A 15,077-nucleotide genomic window follows, 5' to 3' on the forward strand; every position below is an offset into this window, starting at 1 on the left:
TTGTAGCATTACCACAGTGTGGAAGCAGGCTATTCAGCCCATCAAATCCATACCGGCCCTCTGAAGAACATCCCATACTCCTATTCTATCCCTGTAACCCTGCATTTCCCATGGCTAATCCACCAAACCTACAAATCATTGTACACTATGGGCAATTTAGCATGGCCAATCCGCCTAACCTGCACATCTTTGGACTGTGGGAGGAAACTAGAGCACGCAGAGAAACCGACATATACACAGGGAGAATGTGCAAACTCTACACAGACAGTCATGTAAGGCTGGAAACAAACTCGGGGTATTGGGAAAAGTTTTCAATAAGCAATAATCGCGCCTCGGTTAAACCTCATCAGCTATGATACTGCCACTGCGGAAAGCTGTCTGGTGTTGTGAAGCAGCTGTGCTAACCACTGTGCCTTGTCGGCGAGGGTGGATTGAGGTAGTTGTCATGAAGCTGTTGTGGAAGGGAAGAAACCCAATGCAGAAGTGGCCCCATCATTTCCATGAGCCCAGAGAGGCAATCCGACCTCTCAACCAACGTCTATTATGATAACTCCTCTTCATCTCATCCGCACCAAAATGGACCAGGCATGACACCCAGTGGTGGAATCTTTTGAACACAGATTGACTAAATTGGGAGTATGATCAACAATGTAAAACTCCCTCAACCATTCTGAAAGCACTGCTCCCCTCTTTTTACCCAGTGGTGCCAATCCTTGCTTTTAATTTTTGGTCCAGGGACTCTGAAAATAATCTTGAAATGCAGAACATTTTCAGAAGGGTGAAGCCATGCATGAAATGGAATTTGTTGAGAAGGGTCCTCAATTCATGGGAATTTGTTTTGTAAATGTTAATGCACATATAAAACTTGAGGCCGGCACAAAACAGGGAGTTTTAGTGACCTGGAGCCAGTATAGGGATTAGACTGGCAGGATTATCTATTGTAACCCCCCCCCGCCTCCCCCCGCCTCCCACCCGCCCCCCGACCCCTGACAACCACCAAATTGTACAACTTGACAGGTGAGACGGCATAATTAGACTGTGTGTCTAGATATTGTAATTAGTTGGGGCCCCTCAGGTCTTTCTGCATGCTTGCTTAAACTGTTGTTATCTTATCTAAATCCTGGTAAGCTACTTTCAGACTGACAGATTACTTAATTGTCAAGAATGTGCTCCATTTTACACTGCAGTGGCTTCGTTGTATTAAGTGCTCTGACATTTATATGTTTATAGTATGGTGCCATTAATATTGATTTTGTACAGTAGATAACTGATGGTGAGGTACAAAATGGTGACAATACTTACTGAACCCACTATTAACATTTCCCCTAAGGCACGAGAGTATTGTGTTTGCATCATCTGTTATCGAAATGCATCAGACAAACAAAAATTGTTGGTTTTGCTAAGAATCATTTCAGCTAGTTAGCTTATTTCAAACAGCCCTGTGAACCCAAAGGAAAAATCTGAATTACAAAAAATCAACCATCTGTCATCAATAGCAAAAAGACAGTTCTCTCATAACAGTTCCCTGACCCTGGAAATCTGTCATGGAATGCACCAGTGGAAAAATAGGGATGTAACCAAAAGAAAGCGTTGCTGCTGCCTTTGGTGAATATTCTACCACCAGAAGGAAGTTCAATGTACTGTAGGTGACTGTTTCACCGATGAGCTTTCAGGAAGCCTACCCCATCAAAACAGCCTGGAATGTCCAGCTAAAGAATACCAGGTCCCTGCTTGGACCATCGGGGTGAAGGGATTCCATTTCCTACCTTTCAGTAGAATGGCAGAGCAGATACAGCTAACTGTGCTGTAGCCGATTCTCTGTCAGAATCACTGCAACCCAGGAAGATCTCTACTCTTAGCCTTACTCACTCTTTTAATGAGATTGTTCTGTTTTAGTTTTTGTATGCCACAAACAAACAATCAGAATCTCCAATTTAGAACTACAATCCAGATATTTAGATCCTGATCTGCCAGCTTTCAGATCCATTTTCTTTGCATGCAGTTGAACTAATCTGACTGAACTAGATTCTCAAATCAGATTTACTCCCTAAGTTACAACCCATCTCTGGATTCTGCTCCATTAGTAAACAGTAGACTAAATTAAAATGCATTTTTTATGAAAAACATTGACTTAATTTTCACATGCATTTGACATAAAAGAACAAGTACTATTAATTGATTTCAGGTCTTTTACATTAGCAGACTCAGATAAAAATTAAAATTTCCAATTGAGATAGCAATATTAGGAAGGGCGAATAAAAGCTTGTTAGGGGACTCTTCAAGAGGCCCAGGTTCAATTCCCACCCACTTCAGAGATGTGTAGTAATGTCTCTGAACAGATTGATTAGAAAAATAGGTTAAACCAAAAAAAAACCTTGTTCATCCATTAAAGTTTTATACAGCATTTTAAAACTAAAAAAGTAGCAAGCCAAAGATCAGCCCAGTCCTGAAGAAGTCATACAGAATCAAAAAGTTAACTCTGTTTCTCTCTCCACAGATGCTGCCAGATGTGCTGAGTTTCACTGTGCCTGTTGAAGATTTTCAGCATCCATAGTTTTTCTGTTAACAAATTATGAAGGTGAGTTTGCAAATCAATTCCGCTTCAGGGTCTCAATAAGGGCTTTGTTGAGATGGCATGTGGGAGAATACAGATGGTCAGGTCCTTAAGAATGCTTGGTGTTTGACAGACTGCCTCTGCCAAGGAGGATCCATCTGGCTTTACCTTGATACAAGGCTTTGTGCAGCTCAGAAGCCATCCTCTTCTCTGTGGAAGTGATGCCAACTCCACTATAGCACTGTTGGATCTATTTACAATGGTGAATGCAGTGGCAGGCTCAAAATTATCTTTAAACCAGACCATTATGGGTTAATCATTAAAGGTCAATTGGACAAGACGATGAGCTACTGGAGCTGAAAATGCGTTGTTAGGGCAGGTCTGAAGACCTCCTCGTGGGTCTGCTCCTGGGCCTGGCCAAACTGGCCATAAACAGGTCCAGGCAGCGGGCCGTGGGGGGAGTCGTGAGGGCTGACTGCCTGCCCCTCTTCCGCGGTTACGTTAGAGCCCGGGTGTCCTTGGAGAGGGAGCACGCGGTGTCCACCAACACCCTGGAGTTGTTCAGGGAGAGGTGGGTGCCGCAGGGAATGGAGTGCATCATTTCCCCCTCCAACTCTATTTTGATTTAGTCCCTGCCCTCCCCTTCACTGTTTTGATCACACAGCATTGCCCTTTAATGTGAAGGGCACTGCTTGTCACTGGCCACTTGGGTGTTTTTCTATTTTCCTGGTGGTGGAAATTGAAAAAAGATTTGTACACTTTGTGTCTTTCACTGTGTCTCACACCTGCACACACACACACCATGGATGCTGGGGAAAAAAATAAGCACTACCGCAGTTAGGCGGTAGTGTAGGGGTTAATATATTAAAAAAACAACAAAAAAAATTAACAGGAGATTCCATCCCCTTCAAAAAAAAAGAAAAAGAAAAAAAAAGAAAGGGCTTTTGTCCGAAATTCAATTTTACTAAAAAAAATGTTTATTTGGAAGTACTTCCAAAAAAAAATCAAAAAAAAAGAAAATGCGTTGTTGGAAAAGCACAGCAGGTCAGGCAGCATCCAAGGAGCAGGAGAGTCGACATTTCGGGCATGAGCCCTTCTTCAGGAATGAGGAAAGCGTGTCCAGCAGGCTAAGATAAAAGGTAGGGAGGAGCGACTTGGGGGAGGAGCGATGGAGATGTGATAGGTGGAAGGAGGTCAAGGTGAGGGTGATAGGCTGGAGTGGGGTGGGGGCAGAGAGATCAGGAAGAAGATTGCAGGTTAGGAAGGTGGTGCTGAGTTCGAGGAATTTAACTGAGACAAGGTTGGGGGAGGGGAAATGAGGAAACTGGAGAAATCTAGGTTCATCCCTTGTGGTTGGAGGGTTCCTCGGCGGAAGATGAGGCGCTCTTCCTCCAGCCTTCGTGTTGCTATGCTCTGGTGATGGAGTAGTCCAAGGACCTGCATGTCCTTGGTGGAGTGGGAAGGTGAGTTGAAGTGTTGAGCCACGGGGTGGTTGGGTTCGTTGGTCCGTGTGTCCCAGAGGTGTTCCCTGAAATGTTCTGCAAGTAGGTGGCCTGTTTCCCCAATATAGAGGAGGCCACATCGGGTGCAGTAAATGATGTGTGTGGAGGAGCAGGTGAATTTGTGGCAGATATGGAAGGATCCCTTGGGGCCTTGGAGGGAAGTAAGCGAGGAGGTGTAGGCACATGTTTTGCATTTCTTGCAGTTGCAGGGGAAGGTGCCGGGAGTGGAGGTTGGGTTGGGGTGGGGGGTGTGGACCTGACGAGGGAGTCACAGAGGTAGTGGTCTTTTCAGAACGCTGATAGGGGAGGGGAGGGAAATATATCTCTGATGGTGGGGTCCGTTTGGAAATGACGACGGATGATACGATGTGGGCGGAGGAGTGGGAAGTGGAGAATCCACCGCATCTCCTCCACTTCTCGCTCCTCCGCCCTTGAGCCCCGCCCCTCCAGTCGCCATCAGGACAGAACCCAACTGGTCCTCACCTACCATCTCACCAACCTCCATATACATCGTATCATCCGTCGTCATTTCCGCCACCTCCAAATGGACCCCACCACCAGAGATATATTTCCCTCCCCTCCCCCATCAGTGTTCCAAAAAGACCACTCCCTCCGTGCCTCCCTCGTCAGGTCCACACCCCCCAACAACCCAACCTCCACTCCCGGCACCTTCTCCTGCAACTGCAAGAAATGCAAAACTTGCGTCCACACCTTCCCCTTACTTCCCTCCAAGGCCCCAAGGGATCTTTCCATATCCACCACAAATTCACCTGCACTTCCACAAACATCATTTACTGCATCCGCTGCATCCGATGTGGCCTCCTCTTTATTGGGGAGAAAGGCCGCCTACTTGCGGAACGTTTCAGGGAACACCTCTGGGACACCCGGATCACTTTTTCCATATGCTTGATAAGGTATTGATTGTCTTTAAAGTAGAACACCCTGAAAACAAAATGCTTTTTAGCCTGTCTGCGTGGTTACTTTTAGTATCATCTAGGGTCCTGAAATAATTATTAAGGGTCTTCATTGGCAGCACAGACCTCTCTGCTTTGGACATAGCTGGGATTTTCTCTTTGCATTGTAGTAGAGGGGAGGGGAGCTGTGAGTAAACTGTACAGAGGGCTTCATTAGATTACTAGCTTCAGCCTCGTGTTCCTTCTGTGGGTCTATGGTCACATGAGTGCAGTAGACTGCTTCAGAATGAGGGCAGCATGTTTCCCGAGAGCATAATTGGCATTCATTGACAAGCAACTCTATGGTGGCACAATAGTTGCATGTTGATGAAGTGGTACATGTGTATCTCTCCATTTAAATGTTGGACCCACAGAATCATGTGCATGCAGTGGCTGGCTCTTTTTACTCTTGGGAATCCTGGCAAATGAACCATTTATTCCTGCTTTTCACTGCTATGTAATAAGGCTACCCCTTCCCACTTTATTAAAATCACATTAATTCAGTTTCCATTGCAATAAACACTTGACATTGTGTTTTTAAACTGAAACTTAGAAAGCTTCTCAACTGAAAAATGTTCAAATTGCATTTACCCCATGAAAAGTGTCTTCTGATTCTTGTTGCTGTGCATTGAGCTGGTTTATTAAAAAAGTTGTCTTCTCACATTATTTATTTTGCTCTGAAAAAAACAAACTCCGGTATTTCTGGAGAAACTGAGCAGGTCTGGCAGCATCTCTGGGGAGAAAGCATTTTGAATCCAGTCACTCTTCACCAGAATTTATTTTGCTCTGTCGAAGTGATTGTTTTTGTACCTGTGTTTTTACAATGGTGTCAGCAACCACTATATAAAGTGGCTAGGTCATTAATAATAGAATGCAGAGAGACTGCTGCCAATTTAGATAAAATGGGAATTGTGGCGTTTTCCATTTGGCACTAAATGTGTCTTAAGTGGCTTCAGTGACTAACACAGCAAGCAATAAAAGTTTTATCATGACTAGGATTTCATTTTGGATTTAAGGTAACACAATCAAAGATGGAAAAAATAGAGTTCGGTGTTTATTTTAAAACACTTCTAGAAAACTAATCTCCTTGGATGAATGAAGTTATCCTTACTGAGTATATGCTGCCAGATAACCACAAGGTAGTTATTCTGCTTTTAGCTGATACAAGTGAAACAAATTTTAGATTTTTAAAAATATTGAACATTAGAAATGGCCATGTATCTGACTATCTTGGATTTTAATGATTTGGAGGAGCCAGTGTTGGACTGGGATGGAAAAGTTAAAAATTGCCCAATACCAGGTTATATTTCAACAGTTTATTTGGAAGCACTAGTTTTCAGAACGCTGCTCCTTCATCAGCTAGTTGTCTGATGAAACTACCTGATGAAGGAGCAGTGCTCTGTAAGCTAGTGCTTCCAAATAAACCTGTTGGACTATAACCTGGTGTTGTGTGATTTTTAACTTTGTACTTTAATGTTGACAATATTTCTACAACTGAGTTCACACTTCCCTGCAGTAAAAAGACATAATTTTCTGAGCCTGCATTAATGGATCTTAGACACAGTACTAATTGACCAGCAGTCAGTTAACTATTTTCTGGTGAATCATGCATCTTACGAATCACTGTCAATATCATCCAAGTATTCTGCTGAAAATAATGACTTGGTGTTGTAAGGAGATATGATATTTTCCCAGATGACCACTCCTGGTACCTTGTGGTATTTGTCACCTCTATTAATATGTGATACTGGCCCATGATTGTTTGAAGTAGTTGGCTGCCACCAATTCTCCTTTCCCTTGGGACGATCTAGTAATTCGTGATAGACGATACACCTCTGTAGAGTATCTATAAAAAAGGCATTGTTCATAGAAAATAAGAATATTTATAACAAATAAAACTACATTTGGTCATACATAATTACAGATATATTTGCTTCCCCTCATTGTCTTCATTTGTTGATAGTGTGACATCAGCAAAGTGATCAGGGCCAATGTAACATGAATATTAACTTCTTCAGAATCATTGCATTGACAACAGGAAAGAGCTTTTGTTTTGGAAGTAGGTTACTTTTATCAATTTTTTTTGTGACATTTCTGGCCAACACAGTCAAAGGTCCAAATTGTGACATAGTTCTGTGGCCACTCTTCTCCCTCCCTTCGACATCTTGAGATGTCAGTTGATTTACAAATAACTTAGGCCATAAGCAATTTCTTCAAGCATACTATGGCCGCTGGAATTCTGACTGTATTGGAACAGAATTTTCCACATGACATAGATCCTGCCCCCTCATTCTCACTGCAGTCACTGCACTGAACTTCTCGGTCCAATCTTCAGTGGATCAGAGCATAAGAAGTAGGAACAGGAATAGATTGTATAGCCAGACCTGCCTTTCAAACTGATCACTTATCTCCACTGTGTTTGGCCTACTCTCTTGATTCTTTAAGAAATGTCCTCAATGACTGAGCATCCACATCTCTCTGGAGTAGATAATTCCATGGGTTTACAAGCCTATCTATGAAGAAATTTCTCCTTAACTCAATCCCAACTGATCAACTTCTTATCCTGAGATTTTCTCCCCATGCTCTGGGTTCCCTAACCAGGGGGAAACAATCTGTTGGTGTCTATCAAGTAACTTCAGAATCTTGTCTAATTCAGTCAAATTGTCACTTATTCTATACTCCAAACAATACAGGTCCAATTTACATGTCCTCTCATCAAAGGTCAACTCTTTCATTCCAGGAGCTGAGCTTCACAGTACTGCCTTCAAAGTGTACACAACAGTCCAGGTGTGGTCTAACCAGAGTGTTAAAAATTACAGTACTACTTTCTTCTTATTGTATGCTAGTCCTCTTGCATTAAATATCATTTGCCATCCTAATTGTATGTTGTAGTTGCATGCAATTTCTATTTGAGCTGAAAATGTGTTGCTGGTTAAAGCACAGCAGGTTGGGCAGCATCCAAGGAACAGGAAATTCGACGTTTCGGGCCAGAGCCCTTCATCAGGTTCTGGCCCGAAACGTCGAATTTCCTGTTCCTTGGATGCTGCCTGGCCTGCTGTGCTTTAACCAGCAACACATTTTCAGCTGTGATCGCCAGCATCTGCAGACCTCACTTTTTACTTGCAATTTCTATTTCCCTTGTGTGATTATTCCCAACTCCTTCTGCACTTCAACAATTAAATATTTCACACCTTTTGAAATATAATTTCAATTTCAATCCTTGCACCAAAGTGAATGACTTCACAATTTTTGCATTACACATCAGCTGCTGCCTTGTTTCCCCCCCAGCCCCCCCCCACCCATATACCTTCACAAACTCCCTCTGTCCTCCACATTGTTTATCTTTCCATCTTTCATAATGTTAGCAGTTTTGGGATTGATTACTTTTGGTCTCCTCATCTAAGACAGCAAATAGCTGAGGCCCCAGTATTGTTACACCCACCTGGTCACAGCCTATCAGCTTTAAGCTGCCCTGTTTGTCCCGACTCTTTGCTTTCAGCATCCACAATATTTTGCCTTTAGTTGAGTGTAGTTCCCAGTATTCCCTTCCTTTCTTCATTAAATATCAATATTACATGTCAAGTTTCAATTTACTGAGATTATACTAACATGAAAGGAATTTTGGAGAATTGTGAACAGTGCATCCATTATCTCTGCAGCAGCAATCTCATGTTGAGTATTAAGATGTAGACCTTCAGTCCCTTGATGTTGTGGCAGGAGATCAAGGTAACCCATGCAGGCATTCAGAACCCATTGGTATTAGAACAGAGAACATAGAACAATACAACACAGGAACAGGCCCTTTGGTCCACCATGTTTGTGCCAACCATATGCCATTTCTAAACAAAACCCATTTGCCTGCACATGATCTGTTTCCCTCAATTCCCTGCCTGTGTCTGTCTAACTGCCTCTTAAACTTTGCTGTCATATCTGCTTCCACCTCCCCTGGCAGCATGTTCCAAGCACTTATCGTCCTCTGGGTAAAACCGACGGGTGGTAAGCACCATTGGGGCGGCACGGTGGTTCAGTAGTTAGCACTGCAGCCTCACAGTACCAGGGACCCCGGTTCGATTCCAACTTCAGACAACTGTATGGAGTTTGCATGTTCTCCCTGTGCCTGCGTGGGTTTCCTCCCACAATCCAAAGATGTGCAGGTTAGGTGGATTGGCCATGCTAAGTTGCTCATGGTGTTAGGCTTATTAGTCAGGGGAAATGCAGAAAAATAGGGGAATGGGTCAGGGTGGGTTTCTCTTTGAGAATCAGAGTGGGCTTGCTGGGCCGAAGAGACTGTTTCCACACTGTAGGGATTCTAAGTTCAAAAATAACTTACCCCCATCATCCTAAACCTATGCCCCCTTGAATTTAATACTTCCATGCTGGGAAAGCCTTGGACTGTTTACTCTATCCATGCCTCTCATCATTTTATATATGTTCAGGTCACAGTCAGTCTGCAACAGTCTAAGGACAATAATCCGTGTTTGTCCAAACGCTCCTTACAGCTAATCCAGGTAACATCCTGGTCAACCATTTTTGCACTGTCTCCAAAGTCTCCACATCCTTCCCAGTGTGTGGTGACCACAACTGCCTACGATATTCCAAATGGGTTCGACATAAACAACAACTTTTATACTCAATGCCCCAATAAATGAAGGCAAGCATGCTGTATTGGCACTTTCAGGGAGCTATGGACTTGCTCCTTAAGATCCTTCTGTATATCAATGCTCCTCAGGGACCTGTCATTTGCTGAATACATTCTTCTTGCATTTGATCTCCGAAATGCATCAGCTCACACTTGCCCATCTGCCATTTCTCCTTCCAGCTGCTTCCACTAAGTGTTGTTCCACATGGAGGTGTACTGAATCATCAGCCCATGGTTGAGCTGATGCCATGAGGCTTCAGGGGGTCTGGACTCACTGTTGAGTACTCCGAGAGCCATTTCCTCCTGATTGTACACCACTGAGCTATCGCTTCTGTTAACACTGTCCTTCTACTGCACAGTAAAAAGTGAGGTCTGCAAATGCTGGAGATAGAGCTGAAAATGTGTTGCTGGTTAAAGCACAGCAGGTCAGGCAGCATCCAAGGAACAGGAAATTCGACGTTTCGGGCCAGAGCCCTTCATCCTGATGAAGGGCTCTGGCCCGAAACGTCAAATTTCCTGTTCCTTGGATGCTGCCTGACCTGCTGTGCTTTAACCAGCAACACATTTTCAGCTTCTACTGCACAGGACATACCCAGGATCGTCATGGGGGCCACTGGGATTTCATCGATACTATTGGCATGAGGTTGTCAGGCTGTTGCTTCTTATCTATGTAACAACTCTCCCAGTTCTTGCACGAGTGCCCCGATCTTCACAAGAAGGCCTTTCCAGTGTTAGAACAAAGAACAAAGAAAATTACAGCACAGGAACAGGGCTTTTGGCCCTCTTAGCCTGCGCCAATCCAGATCCTCTATCAAAACCTGTCTATTCATGTGTCTGACTAGATACATCTTAAATGATGCTATTGTGCCCACCTTTGCTGCAAACGTGATCCAGGCACCCACCACCCTCTGCGTAAAGAACTTTCCACCCATATCTCCCTTAATACTTTTCCCCTCTCACCTGAACTTGTGACCCTTGGTAACTGAGTTCCCCCACTCTGGGGAACAAGCTCCTTGCGATCCACCCTGCTTATACTTCTCATGATTTTGTGGACCTCAATCAGTACCCCCCTCAACCACCATCATTCTAATGAAAATAATCTTAATCAACTGTTGTCAGGGTTGAGGTTCCTAATCTGGGTCAATGCAGAATGGTCAGTCTTGTTTCATTCTTATTTGACTTTGGAGCTGTCCTGATACAACTGAATGGTTTGTCAGGTCACTTCAGAATGCAGCTAAGAGTTAGCCTCATTGCTGTGGTTCAGGAGTCACATGTCTGTCAGACCAGTAGATTTCCTTCACTGAACAGCTTTATTAATCAGATGGGACAATGATTTCATGGTCACCATGATATTAACCTTCAATTCCAAATTTCTTGATTGAATTCAAATTTAAACCCATACCCCAGATCATTAGATTATTCTTTGGAAACCTAGCCCAATAACATTACTGGACAACACCACTTTCTGCTAAAGGGCCAGTTCCTGTCCCACCTCCACTTTGAAACTTACAGGAGGAGCTTAGGACCAGAGGGAAAGACTTGGGATCTCAATGGGAAATGAGAGGGCAGTGTTGGCCAGTACCTCCCTCCCCCACCCCAAAGTAAATGCTTACTCCCATTCCCCAGCCTCTTCATCAAGACCATTTTACCCTTATACATTAGACCTCACCTCCACCCCCTGCTGGGAGGCTTGCGAAACTGCACTCATCTGACCTTGGACTCAGCGATTTTCAAATCTGGGGAATGCAAGGATTCCCAGTTCTGGCCATTATTGCCACTGGTGCTGTTGGGGCCATAACACTTCCCCCAAACAGATTGAATGATGCCTCTCTGAGGTGGAAGTCCCACAAGTGCAGAGCAGAAGTCCTATCTCCAGTCAATTAACATCCCTTGGGCAGTGAACTACAGTTATCAGTGAGGATGTGTCAATTGACTCAATAAGTCTCAGGTTGGGCAGCCTTTCCATTCATTATATCCTGCCCTAAACTTGTAGCTTTTATCTCTGCTTTGAGTTAATCGTAAGCAGTACCAAAATATGTTTAACAATCATGTTCAAAACGTGAAATTTAGTCTGGATTCCCACGGCAGAATCCCATCCAATGATCCCTGCTGAAAGTGCACAGATGTGAACACCAGACAAAGAATGGATGCTTTCCACAGTTGAACAGATGAAGAATATGTTTTGGGCAAGATATTGGATGTTGAATGATGCTTAATCAACAGTTGCTCAACAAGAAATTACTTGGGGCTGTGCAAGAAAGGAAAGGAGAAGAATGGCAGAAAACAAGAAGAAAAGTAATATACAACATAGCAAATCAAAAGTAGCTTCCAATATTGTGTATTGAAATAGAATTTCCTTAAACATTAAACCAGGTCTTAACTCTAGGCCAGTTTTTTGCATGGGCTAGAGTTGACGCACTGCTCCAGAAACATGGCTTGGAGTATTTTAACATGGCTTTCATTTTCATTCCAGTTTAAGAGATTGAGGAGAGCCTGAGGAGACAAGTTCAAACTTGGGCGGCACGGTGGCACAGTGGTTAGCACTGCTGCCTCACAGCGCCTGAAGACCCGGGTTCAATTCCCGACTCAGGTGACTGACTGTGTGGAGTTTGCACGTTCTCCCCGTGTCTGCGTGGGTTTCCTCCGGGTGCTCCGGTTTCCTCCCACAGTCACAAAGATGTGCGGGTCAGGTGAATTGGCCATGCTAAATTGCCCGTAGTGTTAGGTAAGGGGTAATGTAGGGGTGTGGGTGGGTTTCGCTTCGGCGGGTCGGTGTGGACTTGTTGGGCCGAAGGGCCTGTTTCCACACTGTAAGTCTAATCTATGTAGAAGTAGGAATGGACTGGATATTAGACAATTCAGCATTTTTAAAATCAATTAAGAACTCTTGACATGCATTGCCAACTCTGTGATCAGTGTCTTCAAGTGGGAGCTGGACGGGTTTCTGACTGGTCAGAGAGATCACATCATTCAAAAAGGTTTGTGCATGTATAGGTAAGATTCAGTCCATGCGAGCCCCTGATGTGGGTCAGATAGTTCAGTTGGCTGAGTGGCCGGGCTGCATTGTAGTGTAATACCAACAGCATGGACTCAATTCCTATAGAAACTGAGGTCACCACAAAAGCCTTCCCTTCTCAAAGTCACCCTCAGCCAAGGTGTGGCGAATCTCAGGTAAAACTCACCACCAGTCATCTCTCACTAACTATACCGGTCCAACACCGGCATCTCCAAATCATAACTATGGTGACTTCCATTTTCTTTTTGATTTTGATCACAAGGGGGGAGGGGGCGGGTTTGGTGTCAGTGCAACTTTTTTTTCCCTTTGTGGAGACTGGATTTTTTTCTCGGCTTTTATTCGGAGAGCTGGCATGAGTGGGAGAGTAGTGGGTGGAGGGCAGACAATTGGCAAAGGTGGGGCAGGGGGGAGGTAAGAGAAGAAGGGTTTCGAAATCAGCGGACTGTTTCTTTTTCTGCTTGTTAATTTTGTGGATTTGTGTGTTTATAAATCTCACTGCTGTGCTTCTCATTCATGCCAGGCAGATGGTTGGCAGGGAATGGTGAAACATAGAGAACCAACACGATGACCTCCAGAAACTGGCAGTAAACACAAGCATCAGGAATCTACACCCAGGATTAAATAGATGGAGGGACATACTGCCAGTGTTATCCTTTAGAGATTAGTGAAGGAAGAAATATGTCTATGGCAGGGGGAGATTGTTTTCCATATCAAGCTGGAGGAGCACTCATGCTGACCAATCAGATGTACATTTCCAGCATTTTCTCTTTTTAATTCTTTTTTCAGTTTTTGATCTTTATTTCAAATGTAAAGGCCTTAATCCTAACCAGCATCCCATCCACTGTCACTAGCCTGCTGATTATGTGGATCACTGTAAGGTTGTTCAATCTAAATGTTCCCATTGGGTTACTGGGTAGCCTATTGTATGAGGGCAGTGGGAGATAGCCCATTGCTTCAAAGGATATAGGCAGTGCCTAAAATCTTGTGGTGGGGGTCATTTTGTGAAGCCAGTAGCCTACGTGATTGGGAATCCAACCAAGGTCCAGACCTGAATCAATGGGTAGTTTGACTTCTGTTGAGTACAAAGATCTCATGCTGATCTCTCTGTACCAGGCCACAATCATGAAGTAAACAAATGGAAATCTTTCCCTCATGTTCTCTCTGCTGTAGATAACTTAAACTTAGGGAGAAGAGGTGCTGACAACATAAGACCATACAAAAACTGACAGTAAAGGCCAAAGTCTGGCCTACTTTGGTTCTCTGGTTTCTACTGCTCTCCTGTTCATGCTCTGGTGGGATAATTTTGGAAGACAAGTGGAAACTGGAGCTCAAGTTTGTAACTTTTATCCACAACACACTGTTGACATGTCATGGATATAAGTTTTTTTTATTTGCAATAAAATTTTAATTTTCTTTTACAAAACAGAAATTGCTGGAACAGTTCAGCAGGTCTGGAAGCATCAGTGTAGAGAAATCAGAGTTAACGTTTTGGGTCCGGTGACCCTTCCTCAGAACTCTCCACATGGGGTGAGTCCTAGCTGGAAGCAGTCACTAAGGAATGTGATGTGGCTGTGGAAGGAGGTTTTGGAAAATGCATTGTCAAACACTAGGATCAACAATGAAAATAATGACGGCGAACAAGAAAAAAAAATTAGAATGGAAATCCTAGTGGAGAGAGGAGCACACCCTCTTCAATTTGGGCATACCTGGAAGAGATGTGACAGTGAGTTAGGCACTGGACAAAAAAGTTCAAAGAACAAAAACAGAAATTGCTGCAAAATTTCAGCAGGTCAGATAGCATCTGTGCAGAGAAATCAGAGTTAATGTCTTCTTTCTTTAATTTGTTAATTTTATTTTGTTTCTTTCACGGGATGGGGGTGCCTTTAGTTTGCCTCACATTTCTTGCCCATATCTAATTGGTTTTGAGAAGGTGGTGGTGAGTTTCCATCTTGTACCACTGCTGAAGTCCTTGTGGTGTAGGTGCACTCACAGTGCTGTGAGGATGGGAGTTCTAGGATTTTGACCCAGGATCTATGAACTAATGCTGATCCTCTGGGTTCCTAAAGTTCCAAAACATTCAAACGTTGTCAATTGGGAAAGACAATGATCTATCAAGATCGAGCTGCATTGGATCTTGAGTGCAATACGATTCAATTATCTGAACAATATCTTCAAAGAATGGAAAGAATACCGCTAGAAGACAAGCACTGTTGTTTATGGTCTTGTCAGCACAGGTCATTAGTTGAGGTCACAAGACTCAGAATGGTTCCATTGTGCAAGGTTCCAGCAGGGTTTTTGAAGTGTGCGCTGCCTGCTTATAATAGCAGTTTTTATTTCATCCACTCAGAGAAAAGGTACTCATAATACAACCTGAGGCCACTTGCAGACTCTTGTCCTTGCAGCAACAATAACT

At 43.7% G+C, this 15,077-nt stretch overlaps 1 non-coding gene across 1 annotated transcript; it reads right to left on the reverse strand.

Moving 5' to 3' along the window:
• Positions 1-243: 243 nt before the first annotated feature.
• Positions 244-376, reverse strand: LOC132821028 (U4 spliceosomal RNA). Its single transcript, XR_009645278.1, has one exon. It is a non-coding gene; the product is annotated as a U4 spliceosomal RNA (small nuclear RNA).
• Between the last annotated feature and the right edge of the window lie 14,701 nt (positions 377-15,077).

This window comes from Hemiscyllium ocellatum, chromosome 1, assembly GCF_020745735.1.
Source record: "Hemiscyllium ocellatum isolate sHemOce1 chromosome 1, sHemOce1.pat.X.cur, whole genome shotgun sequence".
Classification (NCBI taxonomy): Eukaryota; Metazoa; Chordata; class Chondrichthyes; order Orectolobiformes; family Hemiscylliidae; genus Hemiscyllium; species Hemiscyllium ocellatum.